Genomic DNA, 14,039 nt, shown 5'->3' on the forward strand with positions numbered 1-14,039 from the left:
ATATACTTTATGATTTTTTAATTTTTGGCAATTGAATACAAAAAAATATATGCCATAGTTTACAACTATGAAATTCGTTTTCTTTAGCTTTAGGTATTTTTAGTAATAATCAGTACTATAGCTCTAAAAGATTGCTTTAAATACAACAAAGTTTAAGTACAGTGAACAAGTACGAATCTTTACAGAAGCCGTACGCATGCCAGTATCCGGGGTGCACAAAACGCTACACAGACCCCTCATCTTTGAGAAAACACGTTAAAAGCGGTCACCATGGAAAGAGTCTGCACACCAGAAAGAAGGTACTAATATATACGTTTATTTTTTAGTACATACTGAATTTTTATACTTGAGGTCCTTGCTAGTTTTAACGTAGGTGTTTTGTGATTTTAAAGTTTAAAAAGCAGATGGAATCATTTATTTTTTTAAATGCTGTTTGACAGTTTCGTATTAAAATGTATATAAACTGTAAGTTACTTTTTTTATAAGCTCGTTCTTTTGAAAACATAAGATTTGATACAACTCGGTGCTGTTAAGCTGTTTAGATGGAAATACTATTATAATTTAATATGCGTTTGAATTATAAGATTTTTGTTTTTTAATTCACTGGTTAATGAACTTATTTTTAGTGACTTTAAATGTTACAAATTTATTTTACATGAAAAAACTAGATTATTTTCCTTTGGCAAAGTTAATTATGTCGTTTAATCGATAATACTAGTAACCATAACACATAGATTTAACGATGAGATAAAACAATTTTCTAACATAAAACTATTGTATGATTATCAAAATATAGCTTTGCTCAAGTTGAAGTTATATCTAAGTGGAAATCGTAACGTTTAAACACTAAATTGTAAAGTTTTAGTAAAATAAAATAAAACTGAACTTGTTTAAAAACACTTATTTTTAAACAAAACTTTAGTTAACTATTAAAGATGTTCATGCTGTGTATACATTAACTTAAGAGCAATTATAAATAGTGTTTAACTATATGAATACTTTCAATTGATATTTATTAAGTCATACTGCTAGACTAAACTGTAATAGAACTAGTTTATTTATTTTTTATAACTTGTTAAAACTCAAAATTATTGTAAGTTTAAAAAAAAGTTTCTATGAATACTGTTTATTCAAATACACATTTACGATAATTGATTTTTTCTTGATATACAAATTTTATATAAGCTCTTTTAAATAAACGTAAAAATTTTTTCAAGTTTAAGGTTATTTGAAAATAACAAAAGTTTAAATGTTTAAGAAGAGTTTTTTCGAGGAAAGAAAATAACATTTAAAAAACAAATTAAGATTAAGCATATATACTATATTTTAAAAAGTAAATTTAATGAGACGTTTTTTTATATTACAATTTAATATCTAATAGTTTTTATGAATTATTTTTATCATTTAAATAACTGCTTCTGTCATCATATTTATAAAATAAAAACAAATACTAAACGCACTACTTAATATATTTTAATTTTATAAGTTGATTCGCGTATAAAAAAATATTATCTTCTAACTAATAGACAATTTATTTACTTAGATGATTTAAGTTTAAATTTACGTTTGTTGTTTTTGAATTGGTATAAATTTTTCAATAGCTGATATTTGTTGCTATATTGTTTAAATTTTGGCTAATAAAACACTTAAATTTGGCAGACACGTCACTATTTTGATGTATTATGTTGAATTTGAAAAGAACAGCGCTTTATTAATTTAAATTGCAGGAAAATACGTTGTATTAGACGAAATATTGGACTTTTTTTCTATAATCGATATGTATTAGATTAATGTAACCGTTGTTAGACAATATAAGACTGTTATAAACGGTTTTGAATCTAGATAAGTTTATTAATTTATGCCAATAAACAAAATAATATAATAAAAACTGTTATTTATCTTACTAATTGTTAAAAACATGACTATTATAAAAATTGTTTATCTAAACGCCAAAGTAATAATGCTTCAAAATTTTTTCTTGCGATAGTCTACTAATTTGGAAAACTAATAAATTGAGTCTAACTAGCTATGAAATGACCTTTGTTTGTTAAAATCAGTAAAATATTATTTTATGAATAATTGTAAAAAAGTAAAAAACATTTGTAAACTTAAAGAGCTAGCATTGTTATTGTTTATAACTTTTGTTTCTCAAAAAAAAATTAAAAAGTTATATCCGTCATAGTCAACGTTATCATTACCTTTAGCTTTTCATGAAACAACTAAATCAATTAAAAAACTATGAAAAAAGCTTGTCTACGCCTGTAAAGACATTTTATTTTGCATCTTTTTGACTTTATGCGATTAAACTTATAAACAGATAATTTAATAAGTTAATTTTAATACAACAAGTATAATTTATTTTTCATTTTTTTAAGATATAAAAAAGTAAATATTTGTCGTTTTAAATGGATATAAGAAATAACTAAGAACTTCAAAAAGTATTATGTTTAATTCATACAAAAAAGCATTAGTACTTTATTGGTTCATAATTAAAAGTTTAAGCTATAAAATATGAAGCTTTTTAGAAAAACATACGAAGGTTGTTGAAAGTTTTGTATGCTTCTATATTTTGCACAACACAAAGGTATAAGCTTTAAAATTATTTAGATATTTAAGATATTTAAAGATTGTTTTAAATGACTCAAATAATGCTTTATGTAAAGTTAGCTAATGAAAACATACATTAAAGTCTTATGCTAGCAATTGTACTTTTTTTGTTATAACCAAACTAAATTGTAAGTACGTTTTATACGAAAACTATGAATCTTTGTCAACAATTAAAAATTACATTTTTCTAAAGTAAAAATCAGCGCTAAATAAAATTTTTACAGTACGACAATATTAGCACACATATACATAAACGTACTTTAAATTATTTAATTTATCTAGTTGAAGGGTAAAGACCATGCGTTGAAAGAAGGTTCCGTCATGAACACGACTCCTTTTGTCAACTGCTTGAAAATTCAGCAGATGACCGTGCAAAATCAGCAAACATTTGTCAGCAGCATCGAACCTCTTAAGAAATTTCAAACCACTAACAGGAGTTAGTTGTAACATTTAACCATTTTTTATTAAAAATAGCTTTTATGAACTTTATGATAAACTATTTTTTTAATAAAAAACCAATATTTTTTTAGCGTACAACTGCCAAATCGATGAGCCAATGATGACTTGCGTGAACTACTCAAGAAATTACAACTACGACAACATTCCCTACCAAGCCAACAATTCCCAACTCCACAATTCCCAAGTTGCGCTTCCAACGTACCAAACCAACACCTACGACAACAGCTACGCTTTCAACCCTCATTACTTTCCGCCTCTCACGAGCAACATGTCGGCTAGCAGGAGCTCGGTAAACCAGGAAAAGAACTTCAGGAGCAGTTCAACAAACATGACCGAACCTCAGAAGCCTCCGCCATCCAGTTTAGTTTCAACGCAAACCGTGCTGCCGCCATTGCATCATCAAAATATCCTCCCGCAGAACAACCAATCTAGTCATTCGATTACGTCCGTGTTCGCCCATCCGTATCCTCCGAACTCGATGTGCCAGTCGGTCCCTCATTTCGATCTGCCGCCTCAAGGGTTCAAAACGAAAGAAGGCCATTTTGTGCGGCCGAAACCCCCTTTGTCGGCGAGGAACGCAGCGGTAACGCCTGACATGAGAAACAGAAAATACTCCACGCCTAACAGTGAGATTTTGTTATAAACAACTAAAAAAAACTTGTGAAAAACAAGCAATTTTTTTTTTGAAAACAATCGATAAAGTTTTTTTATATATTTTAGTAAGTTAAAAAAATAATTTAGATGCTGCAATTAACCGAAATATAAGCAAAGAACAGTTCATCATGCATAACAACATTGATAGCAATCATACGAGAATTCATTCAGCTCATGATAATAGGTTTTTGTTTTACATTTATGCCATAGTGTGATAATAATTATCAGCTGTTAAACTAGCTACCTTAAGATAAACTTTTAATTTAGTGGCTAATTCGTTATCAATATTTTTTTACCGCTAGTTTTTTTTTTTTAGTTACGTGACATTTTAGTTATTTAAAAACTTTAATAAATATTTTTGATATATGCTAAGCATTTTAGTTTAATGTTAGCTGTTTAAATTTCAAACAACGAAAATTAGTGTCTTAACACTTAAAAAAACTATTATGATTTATTTATTTCTTAAATTACTTTTAGATTTTGAAAAATATTAACATAAACAAATTAAACAAAAGTGTATAAGTAATGCTATAGTTAATGTTAATGAAAAACATCAAGAAAAACATATAAACTTAAAATAACTTTGTACTTGAAAAATTTATAACTGATAAATAATAAGATTTTAGTTAAAAGTTTTCACAAAAAACTTAAAAGTAAACCTAAATTGTTTATTAAGTCTTATTTACTATACTTAAATCACTTTGATAAATGTTTACAACACAGTCGTCTTTATGTATATAATGCTATTTAAAAAAAATATTTTTTGATAAGTGTTGTTTAAACATTGTTATTGTGCTTATAAGATAAGTAGTTTAATATACTTTTACAAATATTTTACATACAACTTAAATTATGAAAAAGAAACAAATTTTCATTTTGTTAAAGTTATGTTTAACTTAATTATAGCTACTCTGTGAAGTAAGTTCAAGATCTAAGGTACTTATTTTTGCTCAATTAAATGTAATTTTAATTTTAAATTTTACTTAAACATAATTTGTACTTTTTTACAGTTTTTCAAAAAGCAGCACAGTAAACCCTATTTATTATGAACTGCAACCAAAGTATACTCAATCTAATCACATCTTTTCAGAGTATAATCACACTCAAAGTAACTTTCTTTTTTGATAAACTAACTCGCTTATACTAAACATATTTTTTAGATTTTTATCATAGAATGTAACAAAACTTACAATACTATGTTATATAATAATACAAATGTCAATATTTTTTTAGTTGAAACAAAACTCGGAACCAAAATTAAAAAAGAAACTAAACTAAAAAAAACTAAATTATGTTGTATAGTTTAACCAGGGTTTCCCACACTGGTCCAAATGGCCCTCTTGGGGGCTATAACAAAAATTTAGAGGGTCATGAGTAGTAAAGGGGCTACAAGGTGGTCATGAGGTAATAAATTGAAACGTACACTAAATATTCTGGAGTTGATGATGAAAGGCAAAAAAAGGTCTAAAGCGATTTTAAAGGTAAGTTTGATACTTATACTAGATGTTATGGAAAAAAAGATTAAAAAGTTTGGGGGTTACTAGCCGCAAAAAGGGGAGTCACAAGACCATAATTTAAAACTTTCACTAAATATTCTGGAGTTGATGATGATAAGCAAAAAAAAGGTCTTAGGCAGTTTTAATGGTAGTTTTTTGAGAAAACTTGTTGAAGGGGGCCATAGCTTTTTTAATTGCTTAAAAGGTGCCTTTTGAAAAACATTTTGGGAAACCCTGGTTTAAACAAAAATACTTTAAGTCAGTAACATTAAAACAAATTTGTTTAAACTTACACACTTGTAAATAAAAACCTTAATCATCATTTAAAACTTAGTTTACAAAAACTTTAAACAAGTAATGTTTTTTTACAACTAAAAAAACTACCTTAAACTAACAAACATTGTAACACAGATGCAGAAAACCGTATTAAAAGTAACTCTGTTAACTACGATTGTCAACCAAGAGCCAATAAGAAAGAGGCGTGTGGTCTGCTGCCGATGAGCGGTGTGGACACTAGATGTCCGAGCCAACACTCGCTTGTGTGCGCCGATGGACCACTGTAGAATTATTGTGAATGAATTTTTTTGACTCTCTCGCTTTATTTGGTTAATATGAGTTTTACGAAATTTGTTTGGTTAAGAAAACTCATGAACTTATAAAAAAACGATATATAAATTTCTGTACCAAGTTTTACAAAAAAAAAGTTTTAAAAGTACTTTATAATTTATTTATAGATGATTGATGTTTCACCTGTTAGGTTTATATTATTCTAAATCAGGGTTTCTTGTGGAAAACATCGCCCCTTTGGGCAATTTCGGCTGTTCAGGGGCAGTTTGTTAGTAAGAAGGCGGAAAGTGAATGAGTAACTAAACAGTAAAGGGGCGACATCTAATAAAAGGAGCGATATTTTTTTTTAAGTTCTGTCAAAGAGGAGTTTACGAAAATGAGTATAGGAAACTCTGATTTAAGTTGACTTAACTTACAGTTAATTTAGTGCTTTTTGGTAACTATAAACCAAATTATGTAACAAAAATGCTGAACATTTATCAGGTATATTCAAGAGTGTTCTAAATACAAGTATGTTAGAAAAGTCATTTATTTACGTTTCATCATAGTTGTTTGTGTTGTTTAAAATAAAAAAAATCTAGTAGATTGTTTTACTTGAAAATTTTCATTGCCACACTGTTACACTGTACTAGATACTTTTAAAGTAAAACTTTGAAATTTATAGCTTTATTTTGACTGTGACTAATGGCGCAAAGTTAATAGTAATGCAATTTTAACTTGATTGTTTAACATATTCTCTCTTGTACAAAGTTTGTATTTTTCACACGAATAATTAAGACACTAGTGAATTCAATTTTTTTTGCATAATTTCACAAATTTTTATTCCCGCAAATAAACAAAACTTTCAATACTTATTTAAATAGTTGTATGTTTTTGTACCACAGCGTTTTTGTTAAATAAAATTAAAAAACAATAGTAAAAAGTTTATAAACTTATGATTTTTTCTATTTTTTAAGAAGTGTATGTTCGTGTTTAACGTTTTAAAAATATAAAGCTTCAACAAAATCGTTAGTTTTTTTTGATTAACATATGAAATAATAAACATCCAAATAAGTTCACTAAAGTTAAACTTATATATAAAAATTGACCTACTCAATATAGTAAATTTAATCAAAATGTTATTTTATTACTGCTGTCATTTATGTTACTAAATTAAATTTCATTTATTTTGTGAACTATTAGCTATACTTTTTAGATTTCTAACTTTTATTTTATAACAGTTCATCTTCTAACGAGTATAAAATTTTTAATATAATCTAACAAAATATTAATTGGCTTTTGTGTATGCATTTTTAGTTTTAAGGGACAACAAAAGTTTGTTCCTAAAAACTTATTTATCTATTGTATAGTAATATTTAAAGACATTTAAAAACAGAAAGCAATAAGCAATTTACATTCTTTTTATACTTTAAAAGTCGTTTAAAAAAATTTTTTACACGGTTTATAACTGTTGTTCGATCATTATTTTAGTACTTTTCGGTATGCTGATATTTGTTATCTACTAAACAATTTTTGTGTATACAAATAATAATTAAAGTTGAAATTAGGGTAACAATAATAAAATATTTCCATTTTAAATTGATGTAAATTTGAAACAAAAAAAATGTTTTAGAATACTTTAAACAAATACGCTAAAATAAAAAATTTTAGGACAGTGATTTTTAAATTTGGGTTAAGTTTCCTTGTTTTAGGGGGTAAATTTTTTTATTACAACTTACATAAACTAATGTTTATTAATTGTCTTTTTATTATAGTAATTAACTGTAACTATTTTTAAGCTAAATTAACTCGTTAAATTTCAAGATTTTTTATAGCTCAAAGTTCAAAAAATCTAGTTTTTTTAACTCACAATTAAACAACATTTTGTGTATTATGGGTAAATTTGGTTATTACCTTCCAAAAAGAGGTAAATTAGGTAATCAACTTCCAAAAAGGAATAAAACATGAAAACAAGGTTAAAAACCGCTGGTTTAGGTGGTTTAAGTGTGGGAAAACTAGACTATAGATATTTTTGGTAAAAAATAAGTTTATGTGATTCTAAATTTAAAATTAAAAAAAAAAACGTTTAATTAAATAACTATTGTTTCATTAAGAATAAAAACAACAACAAATTGTTATGTTCTTAAAATTAAAAGTAAATGGCATCAAATGCTTTTATTTTTAATAACTGTAAATTTGTTCATTTATTTTATTTACTCAATTTTATAATTTTATAAACTGAATTTGACATTTAGTTGTACATTTAATTATATTCTAGATATTATATGTTTTGGTTTTAAAAAAACAAATAGAGAGATCTCAACTGCTGGAGGAGAAGTAATATATTTATTCTTTCAAAAATTTATTTTGCAAACTAAGTTTCGGTCAAAGACCTCGTCAGTGCTTAAATAAATCTAAAAAAAGATATGTGACAGTCATGGAAAATAGCATTTAAACAATTAAATTAAAATAAAAACAAATTATTACTGAAAATTTTTTACTTAAGAAACTAAACAAATCAAATTTTAATATTAAGACTGAGTTTTAGTAGAAGTTTAAACTTTTAGCTAAGTTTTAAAATCGATATAACAACAATAATAATAATAATCATCAAAGCTGTATGTAGCTTACTTTTTTTTTTAGATAATTTACAGACTAAACATTGCTTAAGCAAAAGTGTAGTTAATGAAATAAGCTTAAAATTTAATCGAAATTGGTGTAGCTTATTTTAATTGTGACGTAATTATTGAAAATTTGAACAATCTTGTGCTTTTAATCGTTATTAAAATTAAAATTCCCGCTCAAATGATTTATATGAAAGCTTACAGTTAAAACAAATTATTACCTTAAAACAAAACAAATTAAATTATGGTGCTAAGTTTGAATTTTTGGCAAAGTTTAATTCTAGTTAAATTTAAAAATCAAAGAACAACACAAATAAATAAGAATAAGGTTAATAATAATAAGTGGGCTTAAGTTAAGATGCATTTTAATCAAGCTAAATTTTATTGTGACTTGAATATTGTAAATTTAAGTAGTTTTGTGCTTGTAATAGTTACCAAAATTTGAAAATTTTGCTTGGATAATTTAGAAAAAAAAAAATTAACTTTAAGAAAATTATAGTTACAAAAATTAAAAAGCATGCATAAAACCTGTATTACGAGTAATTTAAGTTTTGAAGTAGAGTTTTCGGAAGTGCGGGCAGGAATAAAAGAGTTCGTACCGTTTGTTTAGATTATCCCTTCTGTCTGCTTTAGCGATCGCGACCTTTTCTAATATGCAAGTACTGCAAATGCTTTGTGGGTTTTTTGCTTTGCCAATGTGGTGGATAATTTCCCAATCAGTAATAATTTGTTTTTATTTTAATTTAATTGTTTAAATGCTATTTTCCATGACTGTCACATATCTTTTTTTTAGATTTATTTAAGCACTGACGAGGTCTTTGACCAAAACTTAGTTTGCAAAATAAATTTTTGAAAGAATAAATATGTTATATTCTAAATCATTAAAAAATAAAAAATATAAGGTTTAAACAAAAGTATAAACTGCTTTCTGTATTTTAAATAAAATTTACTATAAGCTAAAACTTAAAGAATATAAACTTATTTTACAAAGCACTAAAGTATGAAATTCTACTAAAAAAAATTATGTAGAATAAAGAAAAATAAATAATTAAACTTACTACAAACATTATTAAAGATAAAAAGAACCCTGTTCACCATCTAAAGTATAAACTAACTGGCATAACCATTTTTTGATAGAAAAGACAAATATACATTACAAGAAAAAAAACTTTACACAAATTAAAAAACAATGAAGATATTAAAATTGTAAAATTTGAATGTATCCAATGGATAATTAAACAATTTATATATAATGAACAAGATGTAGCATATAGTTCTAGACGTAACGATATTTAAAGAAACTAAAAAAGAATGAAAGATGCTAGGCACCCTTTTAAAAAATAGAGTTTCACACTTTAAGAAAAAATTAAACTAAATTTTAGAGCATTTATAGTCACCAAACCATAAAACGTATTTATTCAGCCGATAAATTAAACTTCATTTGTAAAGTTCATAAAGATAATTACCAATTGAGACAAACTTTTTCCGTGTAAAACACACCAACAAATAAACTTGCCAAGCTGCTTAATACAATGGTTGAACCGCATGTTTAAAAAATACATTGTACTGAAAACAATATTCCGAATATGAAAACAAATTTAGGAGACCATTGTAAAATCTCTGACGTAGTTTCGTTTTTCACGAATATAACTTTTAAGGTAACAATACAGATTGTTGTAAACAAGATACTTGACAGTAATATATTCAGAAAGTTTTACTAATATCACCCAAAACAACTACTGAAGATCTATTACAGCATTTGAAGAAGTTCTATACCTAAATTGATAAGATTTGCATGAAGAATTCTTTTACTCAAAGCTAACTAATTTTTTAGGGTCATCGGAAGACAGGTTTTTTAATACAGAAAAAAAAATCTTTTTTTTTGCTTCGTATACGATATTTATTACATCTTTAGAAATAATGTCATGTTTGAGAATTTTCATAGTGAGATCAAAAAAATTAATTAGTCAACTAATGCTGCATATAAACTAAAAGGAAACAGTCTTTTTATTGGTTTTTAGAGTAAACTTAGTGATAAAAAAGGTTTATAAAAAAGAAACGCTTATATATGCCGTTTTGAACTTTAGTTCCGTTGCACAATTATTAGACATCAAAGAGCATATGTTTTATTGTTTCTCAGTGGAGCTTAAATATTTCATTGAGTAATAACGCATACAAATAGTCAGTCTTAAAGTAAAGAGAAAAAATTGCATAATTCTATTTCAGCAAAATTTTTAAATAGTTCATTAAAAAAATTAAAATAGGAAAGGGTAAAGCTCTAAACAAAATAAAATCAATCAGATTTCAGAAACTCTAAGAAATTCACTAACATAGCAAAACTAGTTAAAAAAAATAAAGTAGAACTATTAATTGTAAAACATACGGAAGACTACAAGCTGATAAACTGATTTATTTAGCGAAAAACATCAGTTCATGAGTTGCAATCAAGCGTCGTCTAAAAGTTCAAACGATCAAAAGAAACAACAATCCTGATTAGATAACTATAGATTAACATCAAGAACGTAGAAACAACAAACTGGCATACTTGGGAGAAGGAGCTGTTTAAGACAATATAATGAGTTGTACCAAAAGTTAAATATTTTAAGCATATTTAAAATACATTGAAGCTCAAACTCTTTGGTCAAAGGCTCTAGTTCTAGTGTATAGAAAGAGTTTTAGGATATCAAGCTACACACCAACTGTTTACTTTATCTATTTTGTATATAAAACAAAAAGAACGAAGTTGTATAATTTAGTTTGTAATTAACAAATGAATGGGTTAGTAAACTAAAAACCTCTGTTACTGAAGAAATGATGATTTAAAAAATCATCCTTATTTGTGTAAAGTTGTACTATAAACAGTATATTTTTTAGTTAGTAACGTGTTTACATTCTATTAATTACAATAGCTTGCTGTTTTTATTTTTGATGCTATTTTACCTATATATTGCATTTTATTTTAAAGATTAGTGAATGTCAAACAAGTCAATGAAACTTAGTAAAACACAAAAGTTGGTTTCTATCATTTTAAAGTTGAAAATTAGTGCCTCCACCAGTGCTGTACTATTAATTTAGTTTTTAAATATTCCATAAAAATTCAACTATATCAAACAAGTATAGTTTAGTAAAAAAAAAATATTCTGTTTTTTCATGATTTAGCGCTTTGTACAACTTCTTAAATCAAAAAAACTTTATTAACTTTAAGTAAAGATGCTTTAAAATCGACGTTCTAGTTGAAATTGGTTTTTAAAGTCAAAAGATAACTACTAAGTACACAATTTTTGTGTTTTAAGTTAATCTATTATCCTGCAAAAAAAAATTGTAGCATATATGCTTTATTGTATTTGTAAGTTCTATAGATATTAAAAGAGAGAAACTATCAAAGCAAAAAAAAAATATTAAAAAAACTTACGTTTTTAAAGCTTTTTATTTCCACTTAAATTTAGTGTAGCAGTAGCTTAGCTACCAAAGAAATCTTCGTACTAAAACCTACGTCAGGCCGTTAGAGGCCGGAAAGCTACGGCTCATTGAACAAATCTGACTTGCCAAACAAAGGTGTGTGACTGTGACCCGTGACGTATCTTTTGTCTTTAAAACAACTTGTGTAAAAACAAGCAAGCTTATGAATTGGAGCGAGAACAATTAAATGTTTTCAAAAAAGTTTCAATTTCAATTAAAGTTTATTAAAACATAGTTTCACCTTTAATTTGCGTTTAAAAAACTTTTCTTTTAATATGATTGGTAGTAGTTTTTAGATACTGTTCAACTTCTACTTTTCTATCTCATCAGTACTTTTATGCTTTTATCGTGTGTAAAATAATTTGGGTATGCAACTTGATGACCGAGAGGTCTTTTTGCGTATCCAGGTCCTTGAACCAAAAAACTTCGAGCAATTTTTTGTTTTTGTTCAGTAAACCACAGTATGTTAAGAAAACTTTATTAATTATTAAACTTAAAATCTTTAAAAAAATCATGAGAAAAAAAAACTGAAATCGGTAAAATTATTTTATAAACTAAACTTTATCAAATAAATGTAGACTAGACTGTAAAGATTTAGTTTAAGCCAGTTGAACACAGTAGATTTTATTTTAGATTTTATAACTCTATTAAATTACCTGAACCTTAGAGTTAGGCAATTATTTGTTATATAAGCATACTCAGTTTTAAAATTAATAAGTTTTGAAGTAATGCTAGATTTCTACAACATGGCTTTTATATTAAGATAATAACTTTTTACAAAATTTCCAGTTTAGCTTAGAAAGATACGGGTCCAATTGTAATTTAAAGGGGTTTTCTCTAACATTTGCTGAATCAACAACTTTTAATTTTTCTTTATTTACTTATACCCTTATTCCTAACCCACCTTACCCAAATATATTAAAGATTTATCTAAAAAATTTTTTTAAATAAAAATGAAAATCTACAAAAATACCTTTTTTTTATTTTGCTGACTCTGCAAATGTTAGAGGAATTACCTTTTAATCACAAAAAGACTCGAAAGATACTTTTTTATTTTACAGCTAGTGTCACACTGGCAGTGTAGTTATACAATGTAAACTGTAATCGATAGCCTGACCCTAGCCTTCGTTTGATTAGGCTAGCTCCTACTTAACGTTTAACTTTTAGATGTTTTGAGTTTTTTGAAAAATCACTTTAAATTGATTTAAAAAGAAACTAAATTGTATTGTAGAGAATCTTAACTAGCAGTGTAAGACAGTTATTAAAAACTATTTGATATGCAACACAATTTAAAATATCTTATATCAAAGACCTATTAAAGTACTAATGTCAATATCTACAATTGTTTTAAATATTAAAAAAATAAACAATTTTTAATAAAACTCATCTAGTATTGTTCTCAACTGCTAGAACATTGAAAAAAAGTGATGAATGTACTTTTTAATTTTCGTATGAAATCAGTTCATAAAAATACCTAAAAAAAATGCCTTTAGTTTTTCATTGCAAATTTAGGTCATTATCTCCAGATTTGCATAAAGAATATGTTTTAGATTTCAAAGAAAAGAACGCTGATTATGTTGATATATAGTGCGAAGTGGTAAAACGCTTAGTGTTTGTTTTAGTTTTAAAACAAGCCTTAATTTATGTGATCCATATTTAGTTCAAATAAAAAATTACAATGATTTAAGGGTCATGTGATTTAATAGTTGTAAGTAAAATATAATAAACCTTCAAATTCCTTTTTCTGTAAAATTTTAGTATTTACAAAAGTGGTAAGCTGATCAAAATGAAAACTAATAGCAAATATACTTATCAAAAATATGTTTTTTATAGACATTTTTTCCAGCAAGCTTATTAAAGTAAAAATTATAGCATGAAAATATTGAAATGATAAAATTTATTAATAAACTCACTACATCAATCTTAAAGTTTTAATAAGATAACTTGATGTTGATTTTCTTAGAGAAGATGATAAACCTCATTCTTTCCTAATCCTAGCTGTTTCTTATTTATATTCTGACTCTACTACAATGGGTTACATGACAATTCAAATTTGGACAATTCAAGTTCCGTCAATTTGAATTTTTAAAAAATTATTTAAGAGACTATCTCTCAAAAAGTAATGAGCTTTTGGTAAAATCAAAAAAACGTTTGTAGGTCTATTAACAAGAAGTTAGCAGTATGAAAGTATAAG

This window comes from Thalia democratica, chromosome 8 (assembly GCF_965202585.1).
Source record: "Thalia democratica chromosome 8, ktThaDemo2.hap1.1, whole genome shotgun sequence".
Classification (NCBI taxonomy): Eukaryota; Metazoa; Chordata; class Thaliacea; order Salpida; family Salpidae; genus Thalia; species Thalia democratica.